At 39.7% G+C, this 10,446-nt stretch overlaps 1 long non-coding RNA gene across 2 annotated transcripts; it reads left to right on the top strand.

Annotated features, from left to right (window-relative positions):
• Nucleotides 1–5,541: 5,541 nt before the first annotated feature.
• LOC125804853 (uncharacterized) lies at nucleotides 5,542–10,425 on the top strand. Of its 2 annotated transcripts, none has more exons than XR_007441059.1 (6): nucleotides 5,542–5,639; nucleotides 6,568–6,589; nucleotides 6,924–6,946; nucleotides 7,289–7,318; nucleotides 7,881–7,944; nucleotides 9,422–10,425. It is a non-coding gene; the product is annotated as an uncharacterized LOC125804853 (long non-coding RNA). The 2 variants fall into 2 exon arrangements; XR_007441060.1 differs by lacking the exon at nucleotides 5,542–5,639 and adding an exon at nucleotides 5,651–5,685.
• Nucleotides 10,426–10,446: the final 21 nt, after the last annotated feature.

Genomic DNA, 10,446 nt, shown 5'->3' with positions numbered 1-10,446 from the left:
TGGTTGCTAAGTGGTTGCTAGGCAGTTGCTAACGTTTTCCTAATGGTTGCTAAGGTGTTGGTAAGTGGTTGCTAGGCTGTTGCTATCATTTCTAAAGTGGTTGCTAGGCAGTTGCTATCGTTTCTAAGGTGGTTGCTAAGTGGTTGCTAACGTTTTCCTAGTGGTTGTTAAGGTGTTGCTAAGTGGTTGCTAGGCAGTTGCTAACGTTTTCCAGGTGGTTGCTAAGGTGTTGCTAAGTGGTTGCTAGGCAGTTGCTAACGTTTTCCAGTTGGTTGCTAAGCAGTTAATAGGTGGTTGCTAAAACCTGGCTGGGGTGCCAGGGTGTCCAAACTTTTGACTGATAGCTGCTCCATACAGCAGCTCCTCCATACACTCACAGTACTGGAGGAGCAGGGGAGAGAAGGGGTTCCGTGCGCAAAGCTGCTCGTGTGTGAGTTAGAACTCTAGGCCCCCCATTCATTTCTATGGGAAAACTTTGTACGACATTTGTACGAAAACCGTACGTTGTATCACTTCGCAATATACCGTACGTTGTATCACTTCGCTATAATTTCTAAAGTGGTTGCTAAGTGGTTGCTAGGAAGTTGCTAATGTATTCCAGGTGGTTACTAAGTGGTTGCTAGGCAGTTGCTAACGTTTTCCAGGTGGTTGCTAAGGTGTTGCTAAGTGGTTGCTAGGCAGTTGCTAACGTTTTCCAGGTGGTTGCTAAGCTATTGCTAACTGGTTGCTAGGCAATTGCTAACATATACCAGGTAGTTGCTAAGGTGTTGCTAGGTGGTTGCTAGGGTGTTGATAGGTTGTTGCTAAGGTGTTGCTATGGTATCCGGGGTGGTTGCTAAGGTGTCGCTAGGTGGTTGCTAGGGTGTTGCTAGGTGGTTGCTAAGGTGTTGCAATGGTATCTGGGGTGGTTGCTAAGGTGTTTCTAAGTGGTTGCTAGGTGGTTGCTAAGGTGTTGCTATGGTATCCGGGGTGGTTGCTAAGATGTTGCTAGGTGGTTGCTAAGGTGTTTCTATGGTATCTGGGGTGGTTGCTAAGGTGTTTCTAGGTGGTTGCTAGGTGGTTGCTAAGGTGTTGTTATGGTATCCGGGGTGGTTGCTAAGATGTTGCTAGGTGGTTGCTAAGGTGTTGCTATGGTATCTGGGGTGGTTGCTAAGGTGTTTCTAGGTGGTTGCTAAGGTGTTTTTATGGTATCCGGGGTGGTTGCTAAGATGTTGCTAGGTGGTTGCTAAGGTGTTGCTATGCGGTTGCTAAGGTGTTGCTATGGTATCTGGGGTGGTTGCTACGGTGTTGCTAGGTGGTTGCTAAGGTGTTGCTATGGTATCCGGGGTGGTTGCTAAGGTGTTGCTAGGTGGTTGCTAGGTGGTTGCTAAGGTGTTGCTAGGTGGTTGCTAAGGTGTTGCTATGTTATCTGGGGTGGTTGCTAAGGTGTTGCTAGGTGGTTTCTAGGTGGTTGCTAAGTGGTTGCTAGGTGGTTGCTAAGGTATTGCTAGGTGGTTGCTAAGGTGTTGCTATGGTAACCGGGGTGGTTGCTAAGGTGTTGCTAGGTGGTTGCTAGGTGGTTGCTAAGGTGTTGCTATGGTATCTGGGGTGGTTGCTAAGGTGTTGCTAGGTGGTTGTTAGGCAGTTGCTATCATTTCTAAAGTGGTTGCTAAGTGGTTGCTAGGCAGTTGCTAACGTTTTCCTAATGGTTGCTAAGGTGTTGGTAAGTGGTTGCTAGGCTGTTGCTATCATTTCTAAAGTGGTTGCTAGGCAGTTGCTATCGTTTCTAAGGTGGTTGCTAAGTGGTTGCTAACGTTTTCCTAGTGGTTGTTAAGGTGTTGCTAAGTGGTTGCTAGGCAGTTGCTAACGTTTTCCAGGTGGTTGCTAAGGTGTTGCTAAGTGGTTGCTAGGCAGTTGCTAACGTTTTCCAGTTGGTTGCTAAGCAGTTAATAGGTGGTTGCTAAAACCTGGCTGGGGTGCCAGGGTGTCCAAACTTTTGACTGATAGCTGCTCCATACAGCAGCTCCTCCATACACTCACAGTACTGGAGGAGCAGGGGAGAGAAGGGGTTCCGTGCGCAAAGCTGCTCGTGTGTGAGTTAGAACTCTAGGCCCCCCATTCATTTCTATGGGAAAACTTCGTACGACATTTGTACGAAAACCGTACGTTGTATCACTTCGCAATATACCGTACGTTGTATCACTTCGCTATAATTTCTAAAGTGGTTGCTAAGTGGTTGCTAGGAAGTTGCTAATGTATTCCAGGTGGTTACTAAGTGGTTGCTAGGCAGTTGCTAACGTTTTCCAGGTGGTTGCTAAGGTGTTGCTAAGTGGTTGCTAGGCAGTTGCTAACGTTTTCCAGGTGGTTGCTAAGCTATTGCTAACTGGTTGCTAGGCAATTGCTAACATATACCAGGTAGTTGCTAAGGTGTTGCTAGGGTGTTGATAGGTTGTTGCTAAGGTGTTGCTATGGTATCCGGGGTGGTTGCTAAGGTGTCGCTAGGTGGTTGCTAGGGTGTTGCTAGGTGGTTGCTAAGGTGTTGCTATGGTATCTGGGGTGGTTGCTAAGGTGTTTCTAAGTGGTTGCTAGGTGGTTGCTAAGGTGTTGCTATGGTATCCGGGGTGGTTGCTAAGATGTTGCTAGGTGGTTGCTAAGGTGTTTCTATGGTATCTGGGGTGGTTGCTAAGGTGTTTCTAGGTGGTTGCTAGGTGGTTGCTAAGGTGTTGCTATGGTATCCGGGGTGGTTGCTAAGATGTTGCTAGGTGGTTGCTAAGGTGTTGCTATGGTATCTGGGGTGGTTGCTAAGGTGTTTCTAGGTGGTTGCTAGGTGGTTGCTAAGGTGTTGCTATGGTATCCGGGGTGGTTGCTAAGATGTTGCTAGGTGGTTGCTAAGGTGTTGCTATGCGGTTGCTAAGGTGTTGCTATGGTATCTGGGGTGGTTGCTACGGTGTTGCTAGGTGGTTGCTAAGGTGTTGCTAGGTGGTTGCTAAGGTGTTGCTATGGTATCTGGGGTGGTTGCTAAGGTGTTTCTAAGTGGTTGCTAGGTGGTTGCTAAGGTGTTGCTATGGTATCCGGGGTGGTTGCTAAGATGTTGCTAGGTGGTTGCTAAGGTGTTTCTATGGTATCTGGGGTGGTTGCTAAGGTGTTTCTAGGTGGTTGCTAGGTGGTTGCTAAGGTGTTGCTATGGTATCCGGGGTGGTTGCTAAGATGTTGCTAGGTGGTTGCTAAGGTGTTGCTATGGTATCTGGGGTGGTTGCTAAGGTGTTTCTAGGTGGTTGCTAGGTGGTTGCTAAGGTGTTGCTATGGTATCCGGGGTGGTTGCTAAGATGTTGCTAGGTGGTTGCTAAGGTGTTGCTATGCGGTTGCTAAGGTGTTGCTATGGTATCTGGGGTGGTTGCTACGGTGTTGCTAGGTGGTTGCTAAGGTGTTGCTATGGTATCCGGGGTGGTTGCTAAGGTGTTGCTAGGTGGTTGCTAGGTGGTTGCTAAGGTGTTGCTAGGTGGTTGCTAAGGTGTTGCTATGTTATCTGGGGTGGTTGCTAAGGTGTTGCTGGGTGGTTGCTAGGTGGTTGCTAAGTGGTTGCTAGGTGGTTGCTAAGGTATTGCTAGGTGGTTGCTAAGGTGTTGCTATGGTAACCGGGGTGGTTGCTAAGGTGTTGCTAGGTGGTTGCTAGGTGGTTGCTAAGGTGTTGCTATGGTATCTGGGGTGGTTGCTAAGGTGTTGCTAGGTGGTTTTTAGGCAGTTGCTATCATTTCTAAAGTGGTTGCTAAGTGGTTGCTAGGCAGTTGCTAACGTTTTCCTAATGGTTGCTAAGGTGTTGGTAAGTGGTTGCTAGGCTGTTGCTATCATTTCTAAAGTGGTTGCTAGGCAGTTGCTATCGTTTCTAAGGTGGTTGCTAAGTGGTTGCTAACGTTTTCCTAGTGGTTGTTAAGGTGTTGCTAAGTGGTTGCTAGGCAGTTGCTAACGTTTTCCAGGTGGTTGCTAAGGTGTTGCTAAGTGGTTGCTAGGCAGTTGCTAACGTTTTCCAGTTGGTTGCTAAGCAGTTAATAGGTGGTTGCTAAAACCTGGCTGGGGTGCCAGGGTGTCCAAACTTTTGACTGATAGCTGCTCCATACAGCAGCTCCTCCATACACTCACAGTACTGGAGGAGCAGGGGAGAGAAGGGGTTCCGTGCGCAAAGCTGCTCGTGTGTGAGTTAGAACTCTGGGCCCCCCATTCATTTCTATGGGAAAACTTCGTACGACATTTGTACGAAAACCGTACGTTGTATCACTTTTATTATTATTATTATTTAAAGATCTCGATAAGATCTATAAGCTCGCCGAATTTGGTGTTCGTATCTCAAAAATTGTGGCAGTTACGGACGTTTAAAATTTGGCCCCATTCATTCCTATGGGAAAAAAATGCGTACGTTTACGAAGTTTTTACGAAAACTGTATGATATATCGCTTCAAAAAGCACAAGCAACCTGAACCGCTATAGGTACTACGATACTGTAAAATTCCGTGATTCTATGTCAAAAGCTGTAGGAGGAGATGCGTACAACAAAAAAAGCGCGGAATAATAATAATAAGAAGATTACGAAGAACAATAAGTTGGCTTTTCCAAGCCAACTTAATAATAATAATAATAATAAGAAGAAGAAGATTACGAAGAACAATAAGCTGGCTTTTCCAAGCCAACTTAATAATAAGAAGATTACGAAGAACAGTAAGTTGGCTTTTCCAAGCCAACTTAATAATAAGAATAAGAAGATTACGAAGAACAAGAAGTTGGCTTTTCCAAGCCAACTTAATAAGATTTCGAAGAACAATAAGTTGGCTTTTCCAAGCCAACTTAATAATAATAACTAGAAAAGGCAAAGTTCGTGAACGAACTTTAAGTTGGCTTGGAAAAGTACGCTAATAACGTTTAAAGGTTAAAATGGTTACTAAGCTGTTTTTGTCTGAAGAGTGTGAAGAGTTGTTGATATGCTGTTAACTTTTGGCTAAACGCTAAATACCAAAGTCCAAAAACATTTGGCGAAAATCTAACGTCCAAAAATTTTTGGCTAAAAGCTAAAGTCCAAAAACTTTTGGCTAAACTATGGCTAATAAAGCAGTGTTCAAAAACGTTTGGCTAAATGATGGAATTCAAATACTTTAGCTAATAGAGAAGTGTCCACACCCCTTTGGCTAAATATTGAAATTTTAATAATTTAACTAATAAAGGAGTGTCCAAAAACTTTTGGTTAAAAGTGGTTGAGAAAGCTACAAAGCAGTTTATTCAGCAGCTCCTCAAAACACACAGTACAGAAGAACAATGCAGAAAGGGTTGTCACCGCTAGGTGGCAGTAAAACTGTAAATGTGCACTCAAGCTTATAAAGGAGGGAGCGCACTCATTCCATCTGAAGTGCCCTGGATTAACTTAGTTCTTAAACTTAAAATTTTACACCCACTGAAGCACTGAAATGTACCTTGAACTCTTAAAACATGTTACCGTGTTTTTCATTGCCTTTTGTCTGAAATATGATGCACGGGGTGTGTGTAAATTTGTTGTTATCTAAATAATGTAATTCTTAGGGAGTAGGGAAGAAGGGAGCATGTAGTCAAATGGATGTACCCACAGACGTGGCCTAAGAGCGCGTGCGTCAAAGGAGCGGATCATTGCGGTCTCTGAGGTAAGTAGAGCTGACGGCTCTGGAATGAGTTTCTGTGTGGAAAAAGGTGAAAACACGGCGAAATACGCCCCTTTTAATGTCCACTTCGTGTATTTAGTTAGATAGTTGACTAATATGTATAAACTACTTAACAGCGTGTGTTAATATAGCTAAAACGTCGTTATATCTGTGTTTGTATAATGCTAGGTTAGCGTGCTAGCTAACACTACAGGCAGCTCAGAGAGGCAAGCTAGCATTAGCTCTGATACAGGGAATTCCTGCTTTAATCACAGATTAATTTTACACTCATACACAGAATTCGGGTAGCTGAATGTTCCAGAAACAAAAGATGACCCGAGCTAACCCGGCTAACTATTGGGCTTTTCAGTTATAAACTAATGTGGCAGTATTTTAGTTAGCGGTTAGCTATCCACTGCAGCCTGACCTGCCCTGAAAACCGGTTTAAGCCGGTTCAGCTAACCCAGCACGCTCTGCCACTGATTCTGACTGAACGCTGCGCAGCAGTGGAAATTCTTATTATCTGAATAATGTGAATATTTTATCAGCAGTTAAAATATATTATATATATTAAATATTATTTCTCAGTTTCTGGTTCATTATCTGTTAACGAAATATTGTCACTATTAGTAACAAGTTTACCGTTTTGTTGTTAGTAAATGCAGCTACAGTATGATCAGAATACACAATAACGCGCCCTGACCCGCCCGCGGGCCAAAACAAATTTCACACTTAATGTCTGGCTGTGTTTATGAATAATTATAGGCTCAATATAGACACCCAATATGCCATATTAAAGCTTAGAATCTCTGCTTTCTTAGTTATTTAGCATATTTAGCTGTATTTACTTTCAGAAAATAAAAAAAATCAGTTAATTATTAATTAGTTGCTAGATATATGCATTTTCAATCACTTTCTTTTTTGTCAACAGTTGCAGTACTGACATTCATTGTGTGAGTAAACACTTCCAGTACATTTCAATGATACATGTCTCGAGTAATTTAGTTAGAGCTGTCAACTAACTTAATTGAATGCTTGTATGTTCTTTATTAAAGTTGTATTAATTCTGCTATCAGAAAGTAGGGTTTAAACATCTATTAAACTATTCAGAACTGTTGTTAAGAACTCCCACATTTAGTTACTGTAATAATTTGTTGCCAATAAATCCTTTAACATGCTTTGTTGTATGAAGCTCATGAATTGGTTTTTTTTTCAGTTTTGAATTCTTTGCAACATACTGGCCTTTCTTTTTACATTTTTACTAATATACATTTTTCTTTTCTGCAGTTGCTGATCTTGACGTTCCAAGTGTAAGTTAACCATTTAAATGCATAAGTACAATGTGTTGCCATTTTAAATGAACTTTTCGTTCTCATAGTAAGTTGAAAATAAATTCTTCAATAAGCCTGGTTTCTCAAAGTAATAAGGTTTATTACATTGCACAGTGCACAATAATGGCACTTTAATTATACTATAAAATTCTGATAAATAGTTATATTAATTAGTCAATGAATTATTTCTTGTCTGCTTTAGTTGTAGTTAATTAAACCAGTGTTTCCTAGCTTGTTTTAGTCGTAACACACTAAAAAGGATAATCTGATTTATGATTAATTTACCAAGTGTCCAATTTCTTCCTTTTTCTTATTTTACAGGAACAAGAAAGAGAGAGAACTACAGTGCTTGTAAGTACAGACAATTAACTGATTTAACAATTGATTAGTACCAGCACTTTTAAATAAATTATAATTAGAAATTAGAGTTTGAGATTGAGATTAGAGATTTAATGCTGCACTGTGTATAATAAACCAATAGGTTTATAGGTTTACAGACTCTGGAAACTCACCAAGTAAGCCCACCAGTGTGCTGTGCCCATTGTAACATTTACAAAAGGGATAACATTAGTCAACAGCCGAAGACAACTTCACACACTAGAAATTGTAACTGGACAATACTCTGGAGTAATTAGTTACTGATAGTTACTGACTGGACTGGACTGTTGCTCTCTTGTGCCAATATCATCTTTTCAAAAGTAAATTCTGCGTTTCATTTGTAATAAACTATTTGGAGTCACTGAGTCTAAAGTAAAAAAAAATAATAAAAATTGAAGTTTGCTACACGTAATGGGTAGAAAATGACTTCTTAACTAAACTACGCACCCAGTAATGTTAAAATATGATTGCTGCATATTAAAAGTTAAAAGGTGTCATTCCGATGTTTTTGTTTCTCTTTTTTTTACAATTTCAGGGTTCCCTGTTATTGCCTGGTAGGGGTGACCCGAGGCCTTGCTACCAGGTTACAAGTTTACCTGGTAAGTTTATATTTCAATGATACTTCAGAGATATGGAGGACCAAAAATGACATGAGTATAAATAAATAAATGCATATATAAATGTAGAAATAAATGAATAAATAAATAAATACAAGCATAAATAATTGTAAAGGTAAATAAATAAATACATTTCTTATTTATTGATTGATTTTATTTATTTATTCATTTACATGTGCATTTATTTATTTATTCATTCATTTATTTCAACATTTCTACATTTATTTATTTATTTCCACATTTCTTCATTTATTTATTTCTGCATTTGTATGGTAATTAGGTAGGTGGTCCTATCCTCGCTCTAAAGCAGGATTGGTTGCGGCTCACTCGCGCGCCAGGACACAGCAGCTCGCGTGCCAGTGTTGCGGTGAATTCAGTCCCTCTGTTCCCCCTTCACTGCGCATGTCGCAGCTCAGATAGGCCCCATTTGTTCTCATTTGCGCTCTTCTTTCAGTTTCTTTGCGTCGGCGACGTTTTACTTCTGTTGTAAAAAAAAAAAAACAACTTAAATTCATACTTAAAAGTGTAAAAAATTGTGAGAATAGGTTTAAATGCTCATTAAAAACATACAATGACTAGATTTCGTTCTGTTGTCCGCTCCGTGCAATAGACTGAGTTCAGCTGATCTAGTGTACCGTTTATATAAAGCTATATTATTCTGTTCAGACTCCAGTAAGTATGGTTTATTGGGATTCTCTAGTCTCACCAAATTTCATATAAAATAATACCACAGACCAACTGCTGTGCCATGTAATGTAGTTTATTTATATTAGCAATAAATATTTCAAACATTTATACATGTATTTACCTAATTTAGTGAGTGTGGTGAGACGAGACAATCCCAATAAACCATACTTACTGGAGTGTAAACAGAATAATATAGCTTTATATAAATGGTACGGCTAAATCCACTAGATCAGTTGAACTCAGTCTATTGCACGGAGCGGAAAACCAAGCGAAATCTAGTCATAGTATGTTTTTAATGAGCATTTAAACCTATTCTGACTATTTTTAACACTTTAAAGTATGAAATTAGAAGTAAAAAGTCGCAAACGCGAAGAATCAGAAAAAAAAAGAGCGCAACAAGAACAAATGGAGCCTTTCTTGCTCCTGACCCTGCTTTAGAGTGAGGATAGGACCGCGTTCCTAATTAACATACAAATGCAGAAATACAGAAATAAATAAATAAATGAATAAATAAATAAAAGCTCATATAAGTGAATAAATAAATAAATCAATAAATAAGAAATGTATTTATTTTAATTATTTACCTATACAATTATTTATGCGTGTATTTATATTTATTCATTTATTTATATCTACATTTATATGTGCATTTATTTATTTATACATTTTTGGTCCTTCATACAGGGATAGCTCTTTGTAGTTTTGTATATTGCACGGTGCAGTACTGATATGGATATGTGTAACTTTTTGTTTTCCCATTTTGTTTTCACAGGTTTTGAAGATCTCTCTTTTTCTTTATTCCCAATCCCCCTTTTCTATCATCTCTTTTTTCGTCCAATCCCCTTTCTATCCACTTGCACCTGCAAGTACAACGATAAAGGGCATTCAGTTGAACCCCTGAAAACGGAACTCTTGAAAACCCCCTGAAAACGAAACTCTTGAAAAATAACCCCTTGAAATCTAAACTCTTGAAAAGGAAGGGCATTCAGTTGACCCCTGAAAAACGGCTTCATAGGGCATTCAGTTGACCCCTGAAAAACGGCTTCATAGGGCATTCAGTTGACCCCTAAACAACGGTTTGAAAAGGGCATTCAGTTGACCCCTAAACAACGGTTTGAAAAGGGCATTCAGTTGACCCCTAAACAACGGTTTGAAAAGGGCATTCAGTTGACCCCTAAACAACGGTTTGAAAAGGGCATTCAGTTGACCCCTGGAAACGGAAATCTTGAAAAAAAAGATCCCCTTGGCAAACTTGTTTCCCTCATTTAACCCTGTATAGTGTTTCCTTGTGATTGGTTTCAGGTCAGACAATTCTCTAAAGAAGCAAACTCTTCACCCGAAGACAGTCATCACATTGACCGCGGCATCTGGAGCTGAAGACACACACATTCACATTATCGACTGAAGCTGCAGTTACCTGTCATTTCTTATAGCAGTATATTGTGATTTAAAAACATCCAGCTTCTTACAGTGTGTACATACCACATTTAATACATTTAGTAAAAATACAGTCTATTAAAATATTTGTTGCTGAACCTTTTTACACATTAAATACGTAATTATTTCATAAAAAGTTATTTCTTTTAGCAGTTGTCTTTTGTAAGCTTGTTTCCTACAGAGGTATAATCACATTTTTGGGTTGTGAGTGTGTTTTAAGGAGATACAATTGCATCTAGATACTGGATTGTAGTATATAAGAAAGCTGTTTGAGTGTACAATTTAAGGGGAAAATTACGTTTTGAGAAGTTATTAATAAAAAAAGAATTTTTACATATATATATTTTTTTCATTTAGTTG

This window comes from Astyanax mexicanus, chromosome 10 (assembly GCF_023375975.1).
Source record: "Astyanax mexicanus isolate ESR-SI-001 chromosome 10, AstMex3_surface, whole genome shotgun sequence".
Lineage (NCBI taxonomy): Eukaryota > Metazoa > Chordata > Actinopteri > Characiformes > Acestrorhamphidae > Astyanax > Astyanax mexicanus.
The sequence above is the reverse complement of the archived record's forward strand: the minus strand, read 5'-3'. Positions and strand labels throughout refer to the sequence as shown.